The sequence below is a fragment of the Syngnathus typhle genome, linkage group LG16 (assembly GCF_033458585.1).
Source record: "Syngnathus typhle isolate RoL2023-S1 ecotype Sweden linkage group LG16, RoL_Styp_1.0, whole genome shotgun sequence".
NCBI classification, from domain to species: domain Eukaryota; kingdom Metazoa; phylum Chordata; class Actinopteri; order Syngnathiformes; family Syngnathidae; genus Syngnathus; species Syngnathus typhle.
The window spans coordinates 4,612,417-4,639,992 of NC_083753.1; positions in this window are offsets into that span (position 1 = coordinate 4,612,417).

Genomic DNA, 27,576 nt, shown 5'->3' on the forward strand with positions numbered 1-27,576 from the left:
GCTTATAAAACATAAACCAAACGTTGGAGGTGGTCATTTCTTAATGCACAGTAATAAACTCGGCACTCTAAAGCACCCGAGAGCGTTTTTTTCGATGCCAACCTAACCAGAGTGACGGGAGCGGCACAATTCAGAAAAAGTGCTCAGCTCGCCGAGAAAATGCGATTTAAGCAATAAAATTAAAAATGCTTATTAAACATAAACCAAACGTTGGAGGTGGTCATTTCTTCATGCGCAGTGAATAACTCGGCACTCTAAAGCACCCGATAGCGTTTTTTTCGATGCCAACCTAACCAGAGTGACGGGAGCGGCACAATTCAGAAAAAGTGCTCAGCTCGCCGAGAAAATGCGATTTAAGCAATAAAATTAAAAATGCTTATAAAACATAAACCAAACGTTGGAGGTGGTCATTTCTTAATGCGCAGTAATAAACTCGGCACTCTAAAGCACCCGAGAGCGTTTTTTTCGATGCCAACCTAACCAGAGTGACGGGAGCGGCACAATTCAGAAAAAGTGCTCAGCTCGCCGAGAAAATGCGATTTAAGCAATAAAATTAAAAATGCTTATAAAACATAAACCAAACGTTGGAGGTGGTCATTTCTTAATGCGCAGTAATAAACTCGGCACTCTAAAGCACCCGAGAGCGTTTTTTTCGATGCCAACCTAACCAGAGTGACGGGAGCGGCACAATTCAGAAAAAGTGCTCAGCTCGCCGAGAAAATAAAATTAAAAATGCTTATAAAACATAAACCAAACGTTGGAGGTGGTCATTTCTTCATGCGCAGTGATAAACTCGGCACTCTAAAGCACCCGAGAGCGTTTTTTTCGATGCCAACCTAACCAGAGTGACGGGAGCGGCACAATTCAGAAAAAGCGCTCAGCTCGCCGAGAAAATGCGATTTAAGCAATAAAATTAAAAATGCTTATAAAACATAAACCAAACGTTGGAGGTGGTCATTTCTTCATGCGCAGTGATAAACTCGGCACTCTAAAGCACCCGAGAGCGTTTTTTTCGATGCCAACCTAACCAGAGTGACGGGAGCGGCACAGTTCGGAAAAAGTGCTCAGCTCGCCGAGAAAATGCGATTCAAGCAATAAAATTAAAAATGCTTATTAAACATAAACCAAACGTTGGAGGTGGTCATTTCTTCATGCGCAGTGATAAACTCGGCACTCTAAAGCACCCGAGAGCGTTTTTTTCGATGCCAACCTAACCAGAGTGACGGGAGCGGCACAATTCAGAAAAAGTGCTCAGCTCGCCGAGAAAATGCGATTTAAGCAATAAAATTAAAAATGCTTATTAAACATAAACCAAACGTTGGAGGTGGTCATTTCTTCATGCGCAGTGATAAACTCGGCACTCTAAAGCACCCGAGAGCGTTTTTTTCGATGCCAACCTAACCAGAGTGACGGGAGCGGCACAATTCAGAAAAAGTGCTCAGCTCGCCGAGAAAATGCGATTTAAGCAATAAAATTAAAAATGCTTATTAAACATAAACCAAACGTTGGAGGTGGTCATTTCTTCATGCGCAGTGAATAACTCGGCACTCTAAAGCACCCGAGAGCGTTTTTTTCGATGCCAACCTAACCAGAGTGACGGGAGCGGCACAATTCAGAAAAAGCGCTCAGCTCGCCGAGAAAATGCGATTTAAGCAATAAAATTAAAAATGCTTATTAAACATAAACCAAACGTTGGAGGTGGTCATTTCTTCATGCGCAGTGAATAACTCGGCACTCTAAAGCACCCGAGAGCGTTTTTTTCGATGCCAACCTAACCAGAGTGACGGGAGCGGCACAATTCAGAAAAAGCGCTCAGCTCGCCGAGAAAATGCGATTTAAGCAATAAAATTAAAAATGCTTATAAAACATAAACCAAACGTTGGAGGTGGTCATTTCTTCATGCGCAGTGATAAACTCGGCACTCTAAAGCACCCGAGAGCGTTTTTTTTCGATGCCAACCTAACCAGAGTGACGGGAGCGGCACAATTCAGAAAAAGTGCTCAGCTCGCCGAGAAAATGCGATTTAAGCAATAAAATTAAAAATGCTTATAAAACATAAACCAAACGTTGGAAGTGGTCATTTCTTCATGCGCAGTGATAAACTCGGCACTCTAAAGCACCCGAGAGCGTTTTTTTCGATGCCAACCTAACCAGAGTTACGGGAGCGGCACAATTCAGAAAAAGCGCTCAGCTCGCCGAGAAAATGCGATTTAAGCAATAAAATTAAAAATGCTTATAAAACATAAACCAAACGTTGGAGGTGGTCATTTCTTCATGCGCAGTGATAAACTCGGCACTCTAAAGCACCCGAGAGCGTTTTTTTCGATGCCAACCTAACCAGAGTGACGGGAGCGGCACAATTCAGAAAAAGCGCTCAGCTCGCCGAGAAAATGCGATTTAAGCAATAAAATTAAAAATGCTTATAAAACATAAACCAAACGTTGGAGGTGGTCATTTCTTCATGCGCAGTGATAAACTCGGCACTCTAAAGCACCCGAGAGCGTTTTTTTCGATGCCAACCTAACCAGAGTGACGGGAGCGGCACAATTCAGAAAAAGTGCTCAGCTCGCCGAAAAAATGCGATTTAAGCAATAAAATTAAAAATGCTTATAAAACATAAACCAAACGTTGGAGGTGGTCATTTCTTCATGCGCAGTGAATAACTCGGCACTCTAAAGCACCCGAGAGCGTTTTTTTCGATGCCAACCTAACCAGAGTGACGGGAGCGGCACAATTCAGAAAAAGTGCTCAGCTCGCCGAGAAAATGCGATTTAAGCAATAAAATTAAAAATGCTTTTAAAACATAAACCAAACGTTGGAGGTGGTCATTTCTTAATGCGCAGTAATAAACTCGGCACTCTAAAGCACCCGTGAGCGTTTTTTTCGATGCCAACCTAACCAGAGTGACGGGAGCGGCACAATTCAGAAAAAGTGCTCAGCTCGCCGAGAAAATGCGATTTAAGCAATAAAATTAAAAATGCTTATAAAACATAAACCAAACGTTGGAGGTGGTCATTTCTTCATGCGCAGTGATAAAGTCGGCACTCTAAAGCACCCGAGAGCGTTTTTTTCGATGCCAACCTAACCAGAGTGACGGGAGCGGCACAATTCAGAAAAAGTGCTCAGCTCGCCGAGAAAATGCGATTTAAGCAATAAAATTAAAAATGCTTATTAAACATAAACCAAACGATGGAGGTGGTCATTTCTTCATGCGCAGTGAATAACTCGGCACTCTAAAGCATGTCATGATTGGTCCCCAGTTTTGCTAGGTTGCCATGGTTTCGGTTCGCGTCGCCACTCCCCTCCTGTGTTCCCTCAATCAGTGTGATCATTCTCACCTGCCTCTCATTTCCAGTCATGTATTTAAGTCCTGTCTCTGTGTCACTCCCCTGTTGGTTCATTGCTAATGTCACCCGGTCCCTTTGTCTCACATCTCGGTCAGTATCTGTTGTTGGTTTGGTTGCAAGTTATGTCTGTTACCGAGTCTGTAAGTTCCTGCAATAAACCCTTTTCCAAGCTGCACGTGGTCGCCCTGCTCCATCTTCCACTCCGTTCGTGACAAAGCACCCGATAGCGTTTTTTTCGATGCCAACCTAATAAGAGTGACGGGAGCGGCACAATTCAGAAAAAGTGCTCAGCTCGCCGAGAAAATGCGATTTAAGCAATAAAATTAAAAATGCTTATAAAACATAAACCAAACGTTGGAGGTGGTCATTTCTTAATGCGCAGTAATAAACCCGGCACTCTAAAGCATCCGAGAGCGTTTTTTTCGATGCCAACCTAACCAGAGTGACGGGAGCGGCACAATTCAGAAAAAGTGCTCAGCTCGCCGAGAAAATGCGATTTAAGCAATAAAATTAAAAATGCTTATAAAACATAAACCAAACGTTGGAGGTGGTCATTTCTTAATGCGCAGTAATAAACTCGGCACTCTAAAGCACCCGAGAGTGTTTTTTTCGATGCCAACCTAACCAGAGTGACGGGAGCGGCACAATTCAGAAAAAGCGCTCAGCTCGCCGAGAAAATGCGATTTAAGCAATAAAATTAAAAATGCTTATAAAACATAAACCAAACGTTGGAGGTGGTCATTTCTTCGTGCGCAGTGAATAACTCGGCACTCTAAAGCACCCGAGAGCGTTTTTTTCGATGCCAACCTAACCAGAGTGACGGGAGCGGCACAATTCAGAAAAAGTGCTCAGCTCGCCGAGAAAATGCGATTTAAGCAATAAAATTAAAAATGCTTATAAAACATAAACCAAACGTTGGAGGTGGTCATTTCTTAATGCGCAGTAATAAACTCGGCACTCTAAAGCACCCGAGAGCGTTTTTTTCGATGCCAACCTAACCAGAGTGACGGGAGCGGCACAATTCAGAAAAAGTGCTCAGCTCGCCGAGAAAATAAAATTAAAAATGCTTATAAAACATAAACCAAACGTTGGAGGTGGTCATTTCTTAATGCGCAGTAATAAACTCGGCACTCTAAAGCACCCGAGAGCGTTTTTTTCGATGCCAACCTAACCAGAGTGATGGGAGCGGCACAATTCAGAAAAAGCGCTCAGCTCGCCGAGAAAATGCGATTTAAGCAATAAAATTAAAAATGCTTATAAAACATAAACCAAACGTTGGAGGTGGTCATTTCTTCGTGCGCAGTGAATAACTCGGCACTCTAAAGCACCCGAGAGCGTTTTTTTCGATGCCAACCTAACCAGAGTGACGGGAGCGGCACAATTCAGAAAAAGTGCTCAGCTCGCCGAGAAAATGCGATTTAAGCAATAAAATTAAAAATGCTTATAAAACATAAACCAAACGTTGGAGGTGGTCATTTCTTAATGCGCAGTAATAAACTCGGCACTCTAAAGCACCCGAGAGCGTTTTTTTCGATGCCAACCTAACCAGAGTGACGGGAGCGGCACAATTCAGAAAAAGTGCTCAGCTCGCCGAGAAAATGCGATTTAAGCAATAAAATTAAAAATGCTTATTAAACATAAACCAAACGTTGGAGGTGGTCATTTCTTCATGCGCAGTGAATAACTCGGCACTCTAAAGCACCCGAGAGCGTTTTTTTCGATGCCAACCTAACCAGAGTGACGGGAGCGGCACAATTCAGAAAAAGCGCTCAGCTCGCCGAGAAAATGCGATTTAAGCAATAAAATTAAAAATGCTTATTAAACATAAACCAAACGTTGGAGGTGGTCATTTCTTCATGCGCAGTGAATAACTCGGCACTCTAAAGCACCCGAGAGCCTTTTTTTCGATGCCAACCTAACCAGAGTGACGGGAGCGGCACAATTCAGAAAAAGCGCTCAGCTCGCCGAGAAAATGCGATTTAAGCAATAAAATTAAAAATGCTTATAAAACATAAACCAAACGTTGGAGGTGGTCATTTCTTCATGCGCAGTGATAAACTCGGCACTCTAAAGCACCCGAGAGCGTTTTTTTCGATGCCAACCTAACCAGAGTGACGGGAGCGGCACAATTCAGAAAAAGTGCTCAGCTCGCCGAGAAAATGCGATTTAAGCAATAAAATTAAAAATGCTTATAAAACATAAACCAAACGTTGGAGGTGGTCATTTCTTAATGCGCAGTAATAAACTCGGCACTCTAAAGCACCCGAGAGCGTTTTTTTCGATGCCAACCTAACCAGAGTGACGGGAGCGGCACAATTCAGAAAAAGTGCTCAGCTCGCCGAGAAAATAAAATTAAAAATGCTTATAAAACATAAACCAAACGTTGGAGGTGGTCATTTCTTAATGCGCAGTAATAAACTCGGCACTCTAAAGCACCCGAGAGCGTTTTTTTCGATGCCAACCTAACCAGAGTGATGGGAGCGGCACAATTCAGAAAAAGCGCTCAGCTCGCCGAGAAAATGCGATTTAAGCAATAAAATTAAAAATGCTTATAAAACATAAACCAAACGTTGGAGGTGGTCATTTCTTCGTGCGCAGTGAATAACTCGGCACTCTAAAGCACCCGAGAGCGTTTTTTTCGATGCCAACCTAACCAGAGTGACGGGAGCGGCACAATTCAGAAAAAGTGCTCAGCTCGCCGAGAAAATGCGATTTAAGCAATAAAATTAAAAATGCTTATAAAACATAAACCAAACGTTGGAGGTGGTCATTTCTTAATGCGCAGTAATAAACTCGGCACTCTAAAGCACCCGAGAGCGTTTTTTTCGATGCCAACCTAACCAGAGTGACGGGAGCGGCACAATTCAGAAAAAGTGCTCAGCTCGCCGAGAAAATGCGATTTAAGCAATAAAATTAAAAATGCTTATTAAACATAAACCAAACGTTGGAGGTGGTCATTTCTTCATGCGCAGTGAATAACTCGGCACTCTAAAGCACCCGAGAGCGTTTTTTTCGATGCCAACCTAACCAGAGTGACGGGAGCGGCACAATTCAGAAAAAGCGCTCAGCTCGCCGAGAAAATGCGATTTAAGCAATAAAATTAAAAATGCTTATTAAACATAAACCAAACGTTGGAGGTGGTCATTTCTTCATGCGCAGTGAATAACTCGGCACTCTAAAGCACCCGAGAGCCTTTTTTTCGATGCCAACCTAACCAGAGTGACGGGAGCGGCACAATTCAGAAAAAGCGCTCAGCTCGCCGAGAAAATGCGATTTAAGCAATAAAATTAAAAATGCTTATAAAACATAAACCAAACGTTGGAGGTGGTCATTTCTTCATGCGCAGTGATAAACTCGGCACTCTAAAGCACCCGAGAGCGTTTTTTTCGATGCCAACCTAACCAGAGTGACGGGAGCGGCACAATTCAGAAAAAGTGCTCAGCTCGCCGAGAAAATGCGATTTAAGCAATAAAATTAAAAATGCTTATAAAACATAAACCAAACGTTGGAGGTGGTCATTTCTTAATGCGCAGTAATAAACTCGGCACTCTAAAGCACCCGAGAGCGTTTTTTTCGATGCCAACCTAACCAGAGTGACGGGAGCGGCACAATTCAGAAAAAGCGCTCAGCTCGCCGAGAAAATGCGATTTAAGCAATAAAATTAAAAATGCTTATAAAACATAAACCAAACGTTGGAGGTGGTCATTTCTTCATGCGCAGTGATAAACTCGGCACTCTAAAGCTGTCACAACCGTGCCAGAGCACGGGCTGCCTGCACTTCCCTCGGCCACACCCCTTTCGTTACCGTAATGTCTGTCACCTGGTTCCTCTTGTTACCCTGTGTATTTAAGCCCTGCCCGTGTATTTCTCCCTGTCGGTGTCTACTGCTGTGATCAGTCCCTGTCCGCGCCCAGTGTTCCTGTCGTTTGGTTTTCCACGGTCTGTCTGGAGGCTCACGGTCAGAATTTTATCCTTGTCCAAGTGTCCATGTATCCAAGTGTCCAAGAAGACTTCTGTCTGTTTGCTGGCCGTGAGTCTCTATCCCGTTTGTGTCTTCGTTTCCCCACCTGACTCCCTTCCAACTCCCTTTCCCTTCAATAAATCCTAGTCCAAGCTGCATTTGGTCGCCCTGGCTCACCTCATTCCTGACAAAAGCACCCGAGAGCGTTTTTTTCGATGCCAACCTAACCAGAGTGACGGGAGCGGCACAATTCAGAAAAAGTGCTCAGCTCACCGAGAAAATGCGATTTAAGCAATAAAATTAAAAATGCTTATAAAACATAAACCAAACGTTGGAGGTGGTCATTTCTTCATGCGCAGTGATAAACTCGGCACTCTAAAGCACCCGAGAGCGTTTTTTTCGATGCCAACCTAACCAGAGTGACGGGAGCGGCACAATTCAGAAAAAGTGCTCAGCTCGCCGAGAAAATGCGATTCAAGCAATAAAATTAAAAATGCTTATTAAACATAAACCAAACGTTGGAGGTGGTCATTTCTTCGTGCGCAGTGAATAACTCGGCACTCTAAAGCACCCGAGAGCGTTTTTTTCGATGCCAACCTAACCAGAGTGACGGGAGCGGCACAATTCAGAAAAAGCGCTCAGCTCGCCGAGAAAATGCGATTTAAGCAATAAAATTAAAAATGCTTATAAAACATAAACCAAACGTTGGAGGTGGTCATTTCTTCATGCGCAGTGATAAACTCGGCACTCTAAAGCACCCGAGAGCGTTTTTTTCGATGCCAACCTAACCAGAGTGACGGGAGCGGCACAATTCAGAAAAAGTGCTCAGCTCGCCGAGAAAATGCGATTTAAGCAATAAAATTAAAAATGCTTATAAAACATAAACCAAACGTTGGAAGTGGTCATTTCTTCATGCGCAGTGATAAACTCGGCACTCTAAAGCACCCGAGAGCGTTTTTTTCGATGCCAACCTAACCAGAGTTACGGGAGCGGCACAATTCAGAAAAAGCGCTCAGCTCGCCGAGAAAATGCGATTTAAGCAATAAAATTAAAAATGCTTATAAAACATAAACCAAACGTTGGAGGTGGTCATTTCTTCATGCGCAGTGATAAACTCGGCACTCTAAAGCACCCGAGAGCGTTTTTTTCGATGCCAACCTAACCAGAGTGACGGGAGCGGCACAATTCAGAAAAAGCGCTCAGCTCGCCGAGAAAATGCGATTTAAGCAATAAAATTAAAAATGCTTATAAAACATAAACCAAACGTTGGAGGTGGTCATTTCTTCATGCGCAGTGATAAACTCGGCACTCTAAAGCACCCGAGAGCGTTTTTTTCGATGCCAACCTAACCAGAGTGACGGGAGCGGCACAATTCAGAAAAAGTGCTCAGCTCGCCGAGAAAATGCGATTTAAGCAATAAAATTAAAAATGCTTATAAAACATAAACCAAACGTTGGAGGTGGTCATTTCTTCATGCGCAGTTAATAACTCGGCACTCTAAAGCACCCGAGAGCGTTTTTTTTCGATGCCAACCTAACCAGAGTGACGGGAGCGGCACAATTCAGAAAAAGTGCTCAGCTCGCCGAGAAAATGCGATTTAAGCAATAAAATTAAAAATGCTTTTAAAACATAAACGAAACGTTGGAGGTGGTCATTTCTTAATGCGCAGTAATAAACTCGGCACTCTAAAGCACCCGTGAGCGTTTTTTTCGATGCCAACCTAACCAGAGTGACGGGAGCGGCACAATTCAGAAAAAGTGCTCAGCTCGCCGAGAAAATGCGATTTAAGCAATAAAATTAAAAATGCTTATAAAACATAAACCAAACGTTGGAGGTGGTCATTTCTTCATGCGCAGTGATAAAGTCGGCACTCTAAAGCACCCGAGAGCGTTTTTTTCGATGCCAACCTAACCAGAGTGACGGGAGCGGCACAATTCAGAAAAAGTGCTCAGCTCGCCGAGAAAATGCGATTTAAGCAATAAAATTAAAAATGCTTATTAAACATAAACCAAACGTTGGAGGTGGTCATTTCTTCATGCGCAGTGATAAACTCGGCACACCCGAGAGCGTTTTTTTCGATGCCAACCTAACCAGAGTGACGGGAGCGGCACAATTCAGAAAAAGTGCTCAGCTCGCCGAGAAAATGCGATTTAAGCAATAAAACTAAAAATGCTTATAAAACATAAACCAAACGTTGGAGGTGGTCATTTCTTCATGCGCAGTGAATAACTCGGCACTCTAAAGCACCCGAGAGCGTTTTTTTCGATGCCAACCTAACCAGAGTGACGGGAGCGGCACAATTCAAAGCGCTCAGCTCGCCGAGAAAATGCGATTTAAGCAATAAATTTAAAAATGCTGATAAAACATAAACCAAACGTTGGAGGTGGTCATTTCTTCATGCGCAGTGATAAACTCGGCACTCTAAAGCACCCGAGAGCGTTTTTTTCGATGCCAACCTAACCAGAGTGACGGGAGAGGCACAATTCAGAAAAAGTGCTCAGCTCGCCGAGAAAATGCGATTTAAGCAATAAAATTAAAAATTCTTATAAAACATAAACCAAACGTTGGAGGTGGTCATTTCTTCATGCGCAGTGATAAACTCGGCACTCTAAAGCACCCGAGAGCGTTTTTTTCGATGCCAACCTAACCAGAGTGACGGGAGCGGCACAATTCAGAAAAAGCGCTCAGCTCGCCGAGAAAATGCGATTTAAGCAATAAAATTAAAAATGCTTATAAAACATAAACCAAACGTTGGAGGTGGTCATTTCTTCATGCGCAGTGATAAACTCGGCACTCTAAAGCACCCGAGAGCGTTTTTTTCGATGCCAACCTAACCAGAGTGACGGGAGCGGCACAATTCAGAAAAAGTGCTCAGCTCGCCGAGAAAATGCGATTTAAGCAATAAAATTAAAAATGCTTATTAAACATAAACCAAACGTTGGAGGTGGTCATTTCTTCATGCGCAGTGAATAACTCGGCACTCTAAAGCACCTGAGAGCGTTTTTTTCGATGCCAACCTAACCAGAGTGACGGGAGCGGCACAATTCAGAAAAAGTGCTCAGCTCGCCGAGAAAATGCGATTTAAGCAATAAAATTAAAAATGCTTATAAAACATAAACCAAACGTTGGAGGTGGTCATTTCTTAATGCGCAGTAATAAACTCGGCACTCTAAAGCACCCGAGAGCGTTTTTTTCGATGCCAACCTAACCAGAGTGACGGGAGCGGCACAATTCAGAAAAAGTGCTCAGCTCGCCGAGAAAATGCGATTTAAGCAATAAAATTAAAAATGCTTATAAAACATAAACCAAACGTTGGGGGTGGTCATTTCTTAATGCGCAGTAATAAACTCGGCACTCTAAAGCACCCGAGAGCGTTTTTTTCGATGCCAACCTAACCAGAGTGACGGGAGCGGCACAATTCAGAAAAAGTGCTCAGCTCGCCGAGAAAATGCGATTTAAGCAATAAAATTAAAAATGCTTATAAAACATAAACCAAACGTTGGAGGTGGTCATTTCTTAATGCGCAGTAATAAACTCGGCACTCTAAAGCATCCGAGAGCGTTTTTTTCGATGCCAACCTAACCAGAGTGACGGGAGCGGAACAATTCAGAAAAAGTGCTCAGCTCGCCGAGAAAATGCGATTTAAGCAATAAAATTAAAAATGCTTATTAAACATAAACCAAACGTTGGAGGTGGTCATTTCTTCATGCGCAGTGAATAACTCGGCACTCTAAAGCACCCGATAGCGTTTTTTTCGATGCCAACCTAATAAGAGTGACGGGAGCGGCACAATTCAGAAAAAGTGCTCAGCTCGCCGAGAAAATGCGATTTAAGCAATAAAATTAAAAATGCTTATAAAACATAAACCAAACGTTGGAGGTGGTCATTTCTTAATGCGCAGTAATAAACTCGGCACTCTAAAGCACCCGAGAGCGTTTTTTTCGATGCCAACCTAACCAGAGTGACGGGAGCGGCACAATTCAGAAAAAGTGCTCAGCTCGCCGAGAAAATGCGATTTAAGCAATAAAATTAAAAATGCTTATAAAACATAAACCGAACGTTGGAGGTGGTCATTTCTTAATGCGCAGTAATAAACTCGGCACTCTAAAGCACCCGAGAGCGTTTTTTTCGATGCCAACCTAACCAGAGTGACGGGAGCGGCACAATTCAGAAAAAGCGCTCAGCTCGCCGAGAAAATGCGATTTAAGCAATAAAATTAAAAATGCTTATAAAACATAAACCAAACGTTGGAGGTGGTCATTTCTTCGTGCGCAGTGAATAACTCGGCACTCTAAAGCACCCGAGAGCGTTTTTTTCGATGCCAACCTAACCAGAGTGACGGGAGCGGCACAATTCAGAAAAAGTGCTCAGCTCGCCGAGAAAATGCGATTTAAGCAATAAAATTAAAAATGCTTATAAAACATAAACCAAACGTTGGAGGTGGTCATTTCTTAATGCGCAGTAATAAACTCGGCACTCTAAAGCACCCGAGAGCGTTTTTTTCGATGCCAACCTAACCAGAGTGACGGGAGCGGCACAATTCAGAAAAAGTGCTCAGCTCGCCGAGAAAATAAAATTAAAAATGCTTATAAAACATAAACCAAACGTTGGAGGTGGTCATTTCTTAATGCGCAGTAATAAACTCGGCACTCTAAAGCACCCGAGAGCGTTTTTTTCGATGCCAACCTAACCAGAGTGATGGGAGCGGCACAATTCAGAAAAAGCGCTCAGCTCGCCGAGAAAATGCGATTTAAGCAATAAAATTAAAAATGCTTATAAAACATAAACCAAACGTTGGAGGTGGTCATTTCTTAATGCGCAGTGAATAACTCGGCACTCTAAAGCACCCGAGAGCGTTTTTTTCGATGCCAACCTAACCAGAGTGACGGGAGCGGCACAATTCAGAAAAAGCGCTCAGCTCGCCGAGAAAATGCGATTTAAGCAATAAAATTAAAAATGCTTATAAAACATAAACCAAACGTTGGAGGTGGTCATTTCTTCATGCGCAGTGATAAACTCGGCACTCTAAAGCACCCGAGAGCGTTTTTTTCGATGCCAACCTAACCAGAGTGACGGGAGCGGCACAATTCAGAAAAAGTGCTCAGCTCGCCGAGAAAATGCGATTTAAGCAATAAAATTAAAAATGCTTATAAAACATAAACCAAACGTTGGAGGTGGTCATTTCTTCATGCGCAGTGAATAACTCGGCACTCTAAAGCACCCGAGAGCGTTTTTTTCGATGCCAACCTAACCAGAGTGACGGGAGCGGCACAATTCAGAAAAAGTGCTCAGCTCGCCGAGAAAATGCGATTTAAGCAATAAAATTAAAAATGCTTATAAAACATAAACCAAACGTTGGAGGTGGTCATTTCTTAATGCGCAGTAATAAACTCGGCACTCTAAAGCACCCGAGAGCGTTTTTTTCGATGCCAACCTAACCAGAGTGACGGGAGCGGCACAATTCAGAAAAAGTGCTCAGCTCGCCGAGAAAATGCGATTTAAGCAATAAAATTAAAAATGCTTATAAAACATAAACCAAACGTTGGAAGTGGTCATTTCTTCATGCGCAGTGATAAACTCGGCACTCTAAAGCACCCGAGAGCGTTTTTTTCGATGCCAACCTAACCAGAGTTACGGGAGCGGCACAATTCAGAAAAAGTGCTCAGCTCGCCGAGAAAATGCGATTTAAGCAATAAAATTAAAAATGCTTATAAAACATAAACCAAACGTTGGAGGTGGTCATTTCTTAATGCGCAGTAATAAACTCGGCACTCTAAAGCACCCGAGAGCGTTTTTTTCGATGCCAACCTAACCAGAGTGACGGGAGCGGCACAATTCAGAAAAAGTGCTCAGCTCGCCGAGAAAATGCGATTTAAGCAATAAAATTAAAAATGCTTATAAAACATAAACCAAACGTTGGAGGTGGTCTTTTCTTAATGCGCAGTAATAAACTCGGCACTCTAAAGCACCCGAGAGCGTTTTTTTCGATGCCAACCTAACCAGAGTGACGGGAGCGGCACAATTCAGAAAAAGTGCTCAGCTCGCCGAGAAAATGCGATTTAAGCTATAAAATTAAAAATGCTTACAAAACATAAACCAAACGTTGGAGGTGGTCATTTCTTAATGCGCAGTAATAAACTCGGCACTCTAAAGCACCCGTGAGCGTTTTTTTCGATGCCAACCTAACCAGAGTGACGGGAGCGGCACAATTCAGAAAAAGTGCTCAGCTCGCCGAGAAAATGCGATTTAAGCAATAAAATTAAAAATGCTTATAAAACATAAACCAAACGTTGGAGGTGGTCATTTCTTCATGCGCAGTGATAAACTCGGCACTCTAAAGCACCCGAGAGCGTTTTTTTCGATGCCAACCTATAACCAGAGTGACGGGAGCGGCACAATTCAGAAAAAGTGCTCAGCTCGCCGAGAAAATGCGATTCAAGCAATAAAATTAAAAATGCTTATTAAACATAAACCAAACGTTGGAGGTGGTCATTTCTTCATGCGCAGTGAATAACTCGGCACTCTAAAGCACCCGAGAGCGTTTTTTTCGATGCCAACCTAACCAGAGTGACGGGAGCGGCACAATTCAGAAAAAGTGCTCAGCTCGCCGAGAAAATGCGATTTAAGCAATAAAATTAAAAATGCTTATAAAACATAAACCAAACGTTGGAGGTGGTCATTTCTTAATGCGCAGTAATAAACTCGGCACTCTAAAGCACCCGAGAGCGTTTTTTTCGATGCCAACCTAACCAGAGTGACGGGAGCGGCACAATTCAGAAAAAGTGCTCAGCTCGCCGAGAAAATGCGATTTAAGCAATAAAATTAAAAATGCTTATAAAACATAAACGAAACGTTGGAAGTGGTCATTTCTTCATGCGCAGTGATAAACTCGGCACTCTAAAGCACCCGAGAGCGTTTTTTTCGATGCCAACCTAACCAGAGTTACGGGAGCGGCACAATTCAGAAAAAGCGCTCAGCTCGCCGAGAAAATGCGATTTAAGCAATAAAATTAAAAATGCTTATAAAACATAAACCAAACGTTGGAGGTGGTCATTTCTTCATGCGCAGTGATAAACTCGGCACTCTAAAGCACCCGAGAGCGTTTTTTTCGATGCCAACCTAACCAGAGTGACGGGAGCGGCACAATTCAGAAAAAGTGCTCAGCTCGCCGAGAAAATGCGATTTAAGCAATAAAATTAAAAATGCTTATAAAACATAAACCAAACGTTGGAGGTGGTCATTTCTTAATGCGCAGTAATAAACTCGGCACTCTAAAGCACCCAAAAGCGTTTTTTTCGATGCCAACCTAACCAGAGTGACGGGAGCGGCACAATTCAGAAAAAGTGCTCAGCTCGCCGAGAAAATGCGATTTAAGCAATAAAATTAAAAATGCTTATAAAACATAAACCAAACGTTGGAGGTGGTCATTTCTTAATGCGCAGTAATAAACTCGGCACTCTAAAGCACCCGAGAGCGTTTTTTTCGATGCCAACCTAACCAGAGTGACGGGAGCGGCACAATTCAGAAAAAGTGCTCAGCTCGCCGAGAAAATGCGATTTAAGCTATAAAATTAAAAATGCTTACAAAACATAAACCAAACGTTGGAGGTGGTCATTTCTTAATGCGCAGTAATAAACTCGGCACTCTAAAGCACCCGTGAGCGTTTTTTTCGATGCCAACCTAACCAGAGTGACGGGAGCGGCACAATTCAGAAAAAGTGCTCAGCTCGCCGAGAAAATGCGATTTAAGCAATAAAATTAAAAATGCTTATAAAACATAAACCAAACGTTGGAGGTGGTCATTTCTTAATGCACAGTAATAAACTCGGCACTCTAAAGCACCCGAGAGCGTTTTTTTCGATGCCAACCTAACCAGAGTGACGGGAGCGGCACAATTCAGAAAAAGTGCTCAGCTCGCCGAGAAAATGCGATTTAAGCAATAAAATTAAAAATGCTTATAAAACATAAACCAAACGTTGGAAGTGGTCATTTCTTCATCTGCAGTGATAAACTCGGCACTCTAAAGCACCCGAGAGCGTTTTTTTCGATGCCAACCTAACCAGAGTTACGGGAGCGGCACAATTCAGAAAAAGCGCTCAGCTCGCCGAGAAAATGCGATTTAAGCAATAAAATTAAAAATGCTTATAAAACATAAACCAAACGTTGGAGGTGGTCATTTCTTCATGCGCAGTGATAAACTCGGCACTCTAAAGCACCCGAGAGCGTTTTTTTCGATGCCAACCTAACCAGAGTGACGGGAGCGGCACAATTCAGAAAAAGCGCTCAGCTCGCCGAGAAAATGCGATTTAAGCAATAAAATTAAAAATGCTTATAAAACATAAAGCAAACGTTGGAGGTGGTCATTTCTTCATGCGCAGTGATAAACTCGGCACTCTAAAGCACCCGAGAGCGTTTTTTTCGATGCCAACCTAACCAGAGTGACGGGAGCGGCACAATTCAGAAAAAGTGCTCAGCTCGCCGAGAAAATGCGATTTAAGCAATAAAATTAAAAATGCTTATAAAACATAAACCAAACGTTGGAGGTGGTCATTTCTTCATGCGCAGTGAATAACTCGGCACTCTAAAGCACCCGAGAGCGTTTTTTTCGATGCCAACCTAACCAGAGTGACGGGAGCGGCACAATTCAGAAAAAGTGCTCAGCTCGCCGAGAAAATGCAATTTAAGCAATAAAATTAAAAATGCTTATAAAACATAAACCAAACGTTGGAGGTGGTCATTTCTTAATGCGCAGTAATAAACTCGGCACTCTAAAGCACCCGTGAGCGTTTTTTTCGATGCCAACCTAACCAGAGTGACGGGAGCGGCACAATTCAGAAAAAGTGCTCAGCTCGCCGAGAAAATGCGATTTAAGCAATAAAATTAAAAATGCTTATTAAACATAAACCAAACGTTGGAGGTGGTCATTTCTTCATGCGCAGTGAATAACTCGGCACTCTAAAGCACCCGAGAGCGTTTTTTTCGATGCCAACCTAACCAGAGTGACGGGAGCGGCACAATTCAGAAAAAGCGCTCAGCTCGCCGAGAAAATGCGATTTAAGCAATAAAATTAAAAATGCTTATTAAACATAAACCAAACGTTGGAGGTGGTCATTTCTTCATGCGCAGTGAATAACTCGGCACTCTAAAGCACCCGAGAGCGTTTTTTTCGATCCCAACCTAACCAGATTGACGGGAGCGGCACAATTCAGAAAAAGTGCTCAGCTCGCCGAGAAAATGCGATTTAAGCAATAAAATTAAAAATGCTTATAAAACATAAACCAAACGTTGGAGGTGGTCATTTCTTAATGCGCAGTAATAAACTCGGCACTCTAAAGCACCCGAGAGCGTTTTTTTCGATGCCAACCTAACCAGAGTGACGGGAGCGGCACAATTCAGAAAAAACGCTCAGCTCGCCGAGAAAATGCGATTTAAGCAATAAAATTAAAAATGCTTATAAAACATAAACCAAACGTTGGAGGTGGTCATTTCCTAATGCGCAGTAATAAACTCGGCACTCTAAAGCACCCGAGAGCGTTTTTTTCGATGCCAACCTAACCAGAGTGACGGGAGCGGCACAATTCAGAAAAAGTGCTCAGCTCGCCGAGAAAATGCGATTTAAGCAATAAAATTAAAAATGCTTATTAAACATAAACCAAACGTTGGAGGTGGTCATTTCTTCATGCGCAGTGAATAACTCGGCACTCTAAAGCACCCGAGAGCGTTTTTTTCGATGCCAACCTAACCAGAGTGACGGGAGCGGCACAATTCAGAAAAAGCGCTCAGCTCGCCGAGAAAATGCGATTTAAGCAATAAAATTAAAAATGCTTATTAAACATAAACCAAACGTTGGAGGTGGTCATTTCTTCATGCGCAGTGATAAACTCGGAACTCTAAAGCACCCGAGAGCGTTTTTTTCGATGCCAACCTAACCAGAGTGACGGGAGCGGCACAATTCAGAAAAAGCGCTCAGCTCGCCGAGAAAATGCGATTTAAGCAATAAAATTAAAAATGCTTATAAAACATAAACCAAACGTTGGAAGTGGTCATTTCTTCATGCGCAGTGATAAACTCGGCACTCTAAAGCACCCGAGAGCGTTTTTTTCGATGCCAACCTAACCAGAGTTACGTGAGCGGCACAATTCAGAAAAAGCGCTCAGCTCGCCGAGAAAATGCGATTTAAGCAATACAATTAAAAATGCTTATAAAACATAAACCAAACGTTGGAGGTGGTCATTTCTTCATGCGCAGTGATAAACTCGGCACTCTAAAGCACCCGAGAGCGTTTTTTTCGATGCCAACCTAACCAGAGTGACGGGAGCGGCACAATTCAGAAAAAGCGCTCAGCTCGCCGAGAAAATGCGATTTAAGCAATAAAATTAAAAATGCTTATAAAACATAAACCAAACGTTGGAGGTGGTCATTTCTTCATGCGCAGTGATAAACTCGGCACTCTAAAGCACCCGAGAGCGTTTTTTTCGATGCCAACCTTACCAGAGTGACGGGAGCGGCACAATTCAGAAAAAGTGCTCATCGCCGAGAAAATGCGATTTAAGCAATAAAATTAAAAATGCTTATAAAACATAAACCAAACGTTGGAGGTGGTCATTTCTTCATGCGCAGTGAATAACTCGGCACTCTAAAGCACCCGTGAGCGTTTTTTTCGATGCCAACCTAACCAGAGTGACGGGAGCGGCACAATTCAGAAAAAGTGCTCAGCTCGCCGAGAAAATGCGATTTAAGCAATAAAATTAAAAATGCTTATAAAACATAAACCAAACGTTGGAGGTGGTCATTTCTTAATGCGCAGTAATAAACTCGGCACTCTAAAGCACCCGTGAGCGTTTTTTTTCGATGCCAACCTAACCAGAGTGACGGGAGCGGCACAATTCAGAAAAAGTGCTCAGCTCGCCGAGAAAATGCGATTTAAGCAATAAAATTAAAAATGCTTATAAAACATAAACCAAACGTTGGAGGTGGTCATTTCTTCATGCGCAGTGATAAAGTCGGCACTCTAAAGCACCCGAGAGCGTTTTTTTCGATGCCAACCTAACCAGAGTGACGGGAGCGGCACAATTCAGAAAAAGTGCTCAGCTCGCCGAGAAAATGCGATTTAAGCAATAAAATTAAAAATGCTTATTAAACATAAACCAAACGTTGGAGGTGGTCATTTCTTCATGCGCAGTGATAAACTCGGCACTCTAAAGCACCCGAGAGCGTTTTTTTCGATGCCAACCTAACCAGAGTGACGGGAGCGGCACAATTCAGAAAAAGTGCTCAGCTCGCCGAGAAAATGCGATTTAAGCAATAAAACTAAAAATGCTTATAAAACATAAACCAAACGTTGGAGGTGGTCATTTCTTCATGCGCAGTGAATAACTCGGCACTCTAAAGCACCCGAGAGCGTTTTTTTCGATGCCAACCTAACCAGAGTGACGGGAGCGGCACAATTCAGAAAAAGCGCTCAGCTCGCCGAGAAATTGCGATTTAAGCAATAAATTTAAAAATGCTTATAAAACATAAACCAAACGTTGGAGGTGGTCATTTCTTCATGCGCAGTGATAAACTCGGCACTCTAAAGCACCCGAGAGCGTTTTTTTCGATGCCAACCTAACCAGAGTGACGGGAGCAGCACAATTCAGAAAAAGTGCTCAGCTCGCCGAGAAAATGCGATTTAATCAATAAAATTAAAAATGCTTATAAAACATAAACCAAACGTTGGAGGTGGTCATTTCTTCATGCGCAGTGATAAACTCGGAACTCTAAAGCACCCGAGAGCGTTTTTTTCGATGCCAACCTAACCAGAGTGAGGGGAGCGGCACAATTCAGAAAAAGCGCTCAGCTCGCCGAGAAAATGCGATTTAAGCAATAAAATTAAAAATGCTTATAAAACATAAACCAAACGTTGGAAGTGGTCATTTCTTCATGCGCAGTGATAAACTCGGCACTCTAAAGCACCCGAGAGCGTTTTTTTCGATGCCAACCTAACCAGAGTTACGGGAGCGGCACAATTCAGAAAAAGCGCTCAGCTCGCCGAGAAAATGCGATTTAAGCAATAAAATTAAAAATGCTTATAAAACATAAACCAAACGTTGGAGGTGGTCATTTCTTCATGCGCAGTGATAAACTCGGCACTCTAAAGCACCCGAGAGCGTTTTTTTCGATGCCAACCTAACCAGAGTGACGGGAGCGGCACAATTCAGAAAAAGCGCTCAGCTCGCCGAGAAAATGCGATTTAAGCAATAAAATTAAAAATGCTTATAAAACATAAACCAAACGTTGGAGGTGGTCATTTCTTCATGCGCAGTGATAAACTCGGCACTCTAAAGCACCCGAGAGCGTTTTTTTCGATGCCAACCTTACCAGAGTGACGGGAGCGGCACAATTCAGAAAAAGTGCTCATCGCCGAGAAAATGCGATTTAAGCAATAAAATTAAAAATGCTTATAAAACATAAACCAAACGTTGGAGGTGGTCATTTCTTCATGCGCAGTGAATAACTCGGCACTCTAAAGCACCCGAGAGCGTTTTTTTCGATGCCAACCTAACCAGAGTGACGGGAGCGGCACAATTCAGAAAAAGTGCTCAGCTCGCCGAGAAAATGCGATTTAAGCAATAAAATTAAAAATGCTTATAAAACATAAACCAAACGTTGGAGGTGGTCATTTCTTAATGCGCAGTAATAAACTCGGCACTCTAAAGCACCCGTGAGCGTTTTTTTCGATGCCAACCTAACCAGAGTGACGGGAGCGGCACAATTCAGAAAAAGTGCTCAGCTCGCCGAGAAAATGCGATTTAAGCAATAAAATTAAAAATGCTTATAAAACATAAACCAAACGTTGGAGGTGGTCATTTCTTCATGCGCAGTGATAAAGTCGGCACTCTAAAGCACCCGAGAGCGTTTTTTTCGATGCCAACCTAACCAGAGTGACGGGAGCGGCACAATTCAGAAAAAGTGCTCAGCTCGCCGAGAAAATGCGATTTAAGCAATAAAATTAAAAATGCTTATAAAACATAAACCAAACGTTGGAGGTGGTCATTTCTTCATGCGCAGTGAATAACTCGGCACTCTAAAGCACCCGAGAGCGTTTTTTTCGATGCCAACCTAACCAGAGTGACGGGAGCGGCACAATTCAGAAAAAGCGCTCAGCTCGCCGAGAAAATGCGATTTAAGCAATAAATTTAAAAATGCTTATAAAACATAAACCAAACGTTGGAGGTGGTCATTTCTTCATGCGCAGTGATAAACTCGGCACTCTAAAGCACCCGAGAGCGTTTTTTTCGATGCCAACCTAACCAGAGTGACGGGAGCGGCACAATTCAGAAAAAGTGTTCAGCTCGCCGAGAAAATGCGATTTAATCAATAAAATTAAAAATGCTTATAAAACATAAACCAAACGTTGGGGGTGGTCATTTCTTCATGCGCAGTGATAAACTCGGAACTCTAAAGCATCCGAGAGCGTTTTTTTCGATGCCAACCTAACCAGAGTGACGGGAGCGGCACAATTCAGAAAAAGCGCTCAGCTCGCCGAGAAAATGCGATTTAAGCAATAAAATTAAAAATGCTTATAAAACATAAACCAAACGTTGGAGGTGGTCATTTCTTCATGCGCAGTGATAAACTCGGCACTCTAAAGCACCCGAGAGAATTTTTTTCGATGCCAACCTAACCAGAGTGACGGGAGCGGCACAATTCAGAAAAAGTGCTCAGCTCGCCGAGAAAATGCGATTCAAGCAATAAAATTAAAAATGCTTATTAAACATAAACCAAACGTTGGAGGTGGTCATTTCTTCATGCGCAGTGATAAACTCGGCACTCTAAAGCACCCGAGAGCGTTTTTTTCGATGCCAACCTAACCAGAGTGACGGGAGCGGCACAATTCAGAAAAAGTGCTCAGCTCGCCGAGAAAATGCGATTTAAGCAATAAAACTAAAAATGCTTATAAAACATAAACCAAACGTTGGAGGTGGTCATTTCTTCATGCGCAGTGAATAACTCGGCACTCTAAAGCACCCGAGAGCGTTTTTTTCGATGCCAACCTAACCAGAGTGACGGGAGCGGCACAATTCAGAAAAAGCGCTCAGCTCGCCGAGAAAATGCGATTTAAGCAATAAATTTAAAAATGCTTATAAAACATAAACCAAACGTTGGAGGTGGTCATTTCTTCATGCGCAGTGATAAACTCGGCACTCTAAAGCACCCGAGAGCGTTTTTTTCGATGCCAACCTAACCAGAGTGACGGGAGCGGCACAATTCAGAAAAAGTGCTCAGCTCGCCGAGAAAATGCGATTTAATCAATAAAATTAAAAATGCTTATAAAACATAAACCAAACGTTGGAGGTGGTCATTTCTTCATGCGCAGTGATAAACTCGGAACTCTAAAGCACCCGAGAGCGTTTTTTTCGATGCCAACCTAACCAGAGTGACGGGAGCGGCACAATTCAGAAAAAGCGCTCAGCTCGCCGAGAAAATGCGATTTAAGCAATAAAATTAAAAATGCTTATAAAACATAAACCAAACGTTGGAAGTGGTCATTTCTTCATGCGCAGTGATAAACTCGGCACTCTAAAGCACCCGAGAGCGTTTTTTTCGATGCCAACCTAACCAGAGTTACGTGAGCGGCAAAATTCAGAAAAAGCGCTCAGCTCGCCGAGAAAATGCGATTTAAGCAATAAAATTAAAAATGCTTATAAAACATAAACCAAACGTTGGAGGTGGTCATTTCTTCATGCGCAGTGATAAACTCGGCACTCTAAAGCACCCGAGAGCGTTTTTTTCGATGCCAACCTAACCAGAGTGACGGGAGCGGCACAATTCAGAAAAAGCGCTCAGCTCGCCGAGAAAATGCGATTTAAGCAATAAAATTAAAAATGCTTATAAAACATAAACCAAACGTTGGAGGTGGTCATTTCTTCATGCGCAGTGATAAACTCGGCACTCTAAAGCACCCGAGAGCGTTTTTTTTCGATGCCAACCTTACCAGAGTGACGGGAGCGGCACAATTCAGAAAAAGTGCTCATCGCCGAGAAAATGCGATTTAAGCAATAAAATTAAAAATGCTTATAAAACATAAACCAAACGTTGGAGGTGGTCATTTCTTCATGCGCAGTGAATAACTCGGCACTCTAAAGCACCCGAGAGCGTTTTTTTCGATGCCAACCTAACCAGAGTGACGGGAGCGGCACAATTCAGAAAAAGTGCTCAGCTCGCCGAGAAAATGCGATTTAAGCAATAAAATTAAAAATGCTTATAAAACATAAACCAAACGTTGGAGGTGGTCATTTCTTAATGCGCAGTAATAAACTCGGCACTCTAAAGCACCCGTGAGCGTTTTTTTCGATGCCAACCTAACCAGAGTGACGGGAGCGGCACAATTCAGAAAAAGTGCTCAGCTCGCCGAGAAAATGCGATTTAAGCAATAAAATTAAAAATGCTTATAAAACATAAACCAAACGTTGGAGGTGGTCATTTCTTCATGCGCAGTGATAAAGTCGGCACTCTAAAGCACCCGAGAGCGTTTTTTTCGATGCCAACCTAACCAGAGTGACGGGGGCGGCACAATTCAGAAAAAGTGCTCAGCTCGCCGAGAAAATGCGATTTAAGCAATAAAATTAAAAATGCTTATTAAACATGAACCAAACGTTGGAGGTGGTCATTTCTTCATGCGCAGTGATAAACTCGGCACTCTAAAGCACCCGAGAGCGTTTTTTTCGATGCCAACCTAACCAGAGTGACGGGAGCGGCACAATTCAGAAAAAGTGCTCAGCTCGCCGAGAAAATGCGATTTAAGCAATAAAACTAAAAATGCTTATAAAACATAAACCAAACGTTGGAGGTGGTCATTTCTTCATGCGCAGTGAATAACTCGGCACTCTAAAGCACCCGAGAGCGTTTTTTTCGATGCCAACCTAACCAGAGTGACGGGAGCGGCACAATTCAGAAAAAGCGCTCAGCTCGCCGAGAAAATGCGATTTAAGCAATAAATTTAAAAATGCTTATAAAACATAAACCAAACGTTGGAGGTGGTCATTTCTTCATGCGCAGTGATAAACTCGGCACTCTAAAGCACCCGAGAGCGTTTTTTTCGATGCCAACCTAACCAGAGTGACGGGAGCGGCACAATTCAGAAAAAGTGCTCAGCTCGCCGAGAAAATGCGATTTAATCAATAAAATTAAAAATGCTTATAAAACATAAACCAAACGTTGGAGGTGGTCATTTCTTCATGCGCAGTGATAAACTCGGAACTCTAAAGCACCCGAGAGCGTTTTTTTCGATGCCAACCTAACCAGAGTGACGGGAGCGGCACAATTCAGAAAAAGCGCTCAGCTCGCCGAGAAAATGCGATTTAAGCAATAAAATTAAAAATGCTTATAAAACATAAACCAAACGTTGGAGGTGGTCATTTCTTCATGCGCAGTGATAAACTCGGCACTCTAAAGCACCCGAGAGAATTTTTTTCGATGCCAACCTAAGCAGAGTGACGGGAGCGGCACAATTCAGAAAAAGTGCTCAGCTCGCCGAGAAAATGCGATTCAAGCAATAAAATTAAAAATGCTTATTACACATAAACCAAACGTTGGAGGTGGTCATTTCTTCATGCGCAGTGAATAACTCGGCACTATAAAGCACCCGAGAGTGTTTTTTTCGATGCCAACCTAACCAGAGTGACGGGAGCGGCACAATTCAGAAAAAGTGCTCAGCTCGCCGAGAAAATGCGATTTAAGCAATAAAATTAAAAATGCTCATAAAACATAAACCAAACGTTGGAGGTGGTCATTTCTTAATGCGCAGTACTAAACTCGGCACTCTAAAGCACCCGAGAGCGTTTTTTTCGATGCCAACCTAACCAGAGTGACGGGAGCGGCACAATTCAGAAAAAGTGCTCAGCTCGCCGAGAAAATGCGATTTAAGCAATAAAATTAAAAATGCTTATAAAACATAAACCAAACGTTGGAGGTGGTCATTTCTTAATGCGCAGTAATAAACTCGGCACTCTAAAGCACCCGAGAGCGTTTTTTTCGATGCCAACCTAACCAGAGTGACGGGAGCGGCACAATTCAGAAAAAGTGCTCAGCTCGCCGAGAAAATGCGATTCAAGCAATAAAATTAAAAATGCTTATTAAACATAAACCAAACGTTGGAGGTGGTCATTTCTTCATGCGCAGTGAATAACTCGGCACTCTAAAGCACCCGAGAGCGTTTTTTTCGATGCCAACGTAACCAGAGTGACGGGAGCGGCACAATTCAGAAAAAGTGCTCAGCTCGCCGAGAAAATGCGATTTAAGCAATAAAATTAAAAATGCTTATAAAACATAAACCAAACGTTGGAGGTGGTCATTTCTTAATGCGCAGTAATAAACTCGGCACTCTAAAGCACCCGAGAGCGTTTTTTTCGATGCCAACGTAACCAGAGTGACGGGAGCGGCACAATTCAGAAAAAGTGCTCAGCTCGCCGAGAAAATGCGATTTAAGCAATAAAATTAAAAATGCTTATAAAACATAAACCAAACGTTGGAGGTGGTCATTTCTTAATGCGCAGTAATAAACTCGGCACTCTAAAGCACCCGAGAGCGTTTTTTTCGATGCCAACCTAACCAGAGTGACGGGAGCGGCACAATTAAGAAAAAGTGCTCAGCTCGCCGAGAAAATGGGATTTAAGCAATAAAATTAAAAATGCTTATAAAACATAAACCAAACGTTGGAGGTGGTCATTTCTTAATGCGCAGTTATAAACTCGGCACTCTAAAGCACCCGAGAGCGTTTTTTTTGATGCCAACCTAACCTAACCAGAGTGACGGGAGCGGCACAATTCAGAAAAAGTGCTCAGCTCGCCGAGAAAATGCGATTTAAGCAATAAAATTAAAAATGCTTATTAAACATAAACCAAACGTTGGAGGTGGTCATTTCTTCATGCGCAGTGAATAACTCGGCACTCTAAAGCACCCGATAGCGTTTTTTTCGATGCCAACCTAACCAGAGTGACGGGAGCGGCACAATTCAGAAAAAGTGCTCAGCTCGCCGAGAAAATGCGATTTAAGCAATAAAATTAAAAATGCTTATAAAACATAAACCAAACGTTGGAGGTGGTCATTTCTTAATGCGCAGTAATAAACTCGGCACTCTAAAGCACCCGAGAGCGTTTTTTTCGATGCCAACCTAACCAGAGTGACGGGAGCGGCACAATTCAGAAAAAGTGCTCAGCTCGCCGAGAAAATGCGATTTAAGCAATAAAATTAAAAATGCTTATAAAACATAAACCAAACGTTGGAGGTGGTCATTTCTTAATGCGCAGTAATAAACTCGGCACTCTAAAGCACCCGAGAGCGTTTTTTTCGATGCCAACCTAACCAGAGTGACGGGAGCGGCACAATTCAGAAAAAGCGCTCAGCTCGCCGAGAAAATGCGATTTAAGCAATAAAATTAAAAATGCTTATAAAACATAAACCAAACGTTGGAGGTGGTCATTTCTTCGTGCGCAGTGAATAACTCGGCACTCTAAAGCACCCGAGAGCGTTTTTTTCGATGCCAACCTAACCAGAGTGACGGGAGCGGCACAATTCAGAAAAAGTGATCAGCTCGCCGAGAATATGCGATTTAAGCAATAAAATTAAAAATGCTTATAAAACATAAACCAAACGTTGGAGGTGGTCATTTCTTAATGCGCAGTAATAAACTCGGCACTCTAAAGCACCCGAGAGCGTTTTTTTCGATGCCAAACTAACCAGAGTGACGGGAGCGGCACAATTCAGAAAAAGTGCTCAGCTCGCCGAGAAAATGCGATTTAAGCAATAAAATTAAAAATGCTTATAAAACATAAACCAAACGTTGGAAGTGGTCATTTCTTCATGCGCAGTGATAAACTCGGCACTCTAAAGCACCCGAGAGCGTTTTTTTCGATGCCAACCTAACCAGAGTTACGAGAGCGGCACAATTCAGAAAAAGTGCTCAGCTCGCCGAGAAAATGCGATTTAAGCAATAAAATTAAAAATGCTTATAAAACATAAACCAAACGTTGGAGGTGGTCATTTCTTAATGCGCAGTAATAAACTCGGCACTCTAAAGCACCCGTGACTGTTTTTTTCGATGCCAACCTAACCAGAGTGACGGGAGCGGCACAATTCAGAAAAAGTGCTCAGCTCGCCGAGAAAATGCGATTTAAGCAATAAAATTAAAAATGCTTATAAAACATAAACCAAACGTTCGAGGTGGTCCTTTCTTAATGCGCAGTAATAAACTCGGCACTCTAAAGCACCCGAGAGCGTTTTTTTCGATGCCAACCTAACCAGAGTGACGGGAGCGGCACAATTCAGAAAAAGTGCTCAGCTCGCCGAGAAAATGCGATTTAAGCAATAAAATTAAAAATGCTTATAAAACATAAACCAAACGTTGGAGGTGGTCATTTCTTAATGCGCAGTAATAAACTCGGCACTCTAAAGCACCCGAGAGCGTTTTTTTCGATGCCAACCTAACCAGAGTGACGGGAGCGGCACAATTCAGAAAAAGTGCTCAGCTCGCCGAGAAAATGCGATTTAAGCAATAAAATTAAAAATGCTTATTAAACATAAACCAAACGTTGGAGGTGGTCATTTCTTCATGCGCAGTGAATAACTCGGCACTCTAAAGCACCCGATAGCGTTTTTTTCGATGCCAACCTAACCAGAGTGACGGGAGCGGCACAATTCAGAAAAAGTGCTCAGCTCGCCGAGAAAATGCGATTTAAGCAATAAAATTAAAAATGCTTATTAAACATAAACCAAACGTTGGAGGTGGTCATTTCTTCATGCGCAGTGAATAACTCGGCACTCTAAAGCACCCGAGAGCGTTTTTTTCGATGCCAACCTAACCAGAGTGACGGGAGCGGCACAATTCAGAAAAAGCGCTCAGCTCGCCGAGAAAATGCGATTTAAGCAATAAAATTAAAAATGCTTATAAAACATAAACCAAACGTTGGAGGTGGTCATTTCTTCATGCGCAGTGATAAACTCGGCACTCTAAAGCACCCGAGAGCGTTTTTTTCGATGCCAACCTAACCAGAGTGACGGGAGCGGCACAATTCAGAAAAAGTGCTCAGCTCGCCGAGAAAATGCGATTTAAGCAATAAAATTAAAAATGCTTATAAAACATAAACCAAACGTTGGAGGTGGTCATTTCTTCATGCGCAGTGAATAACTCGGCACTCTAAAGCACCCGAGAGCGTTTTTTTCGATGCCAACCTAACCAGAGTGACGGGAGCGGCACAATTCAGAAAAAGTGCTCAGCTCGCCGAGAAAA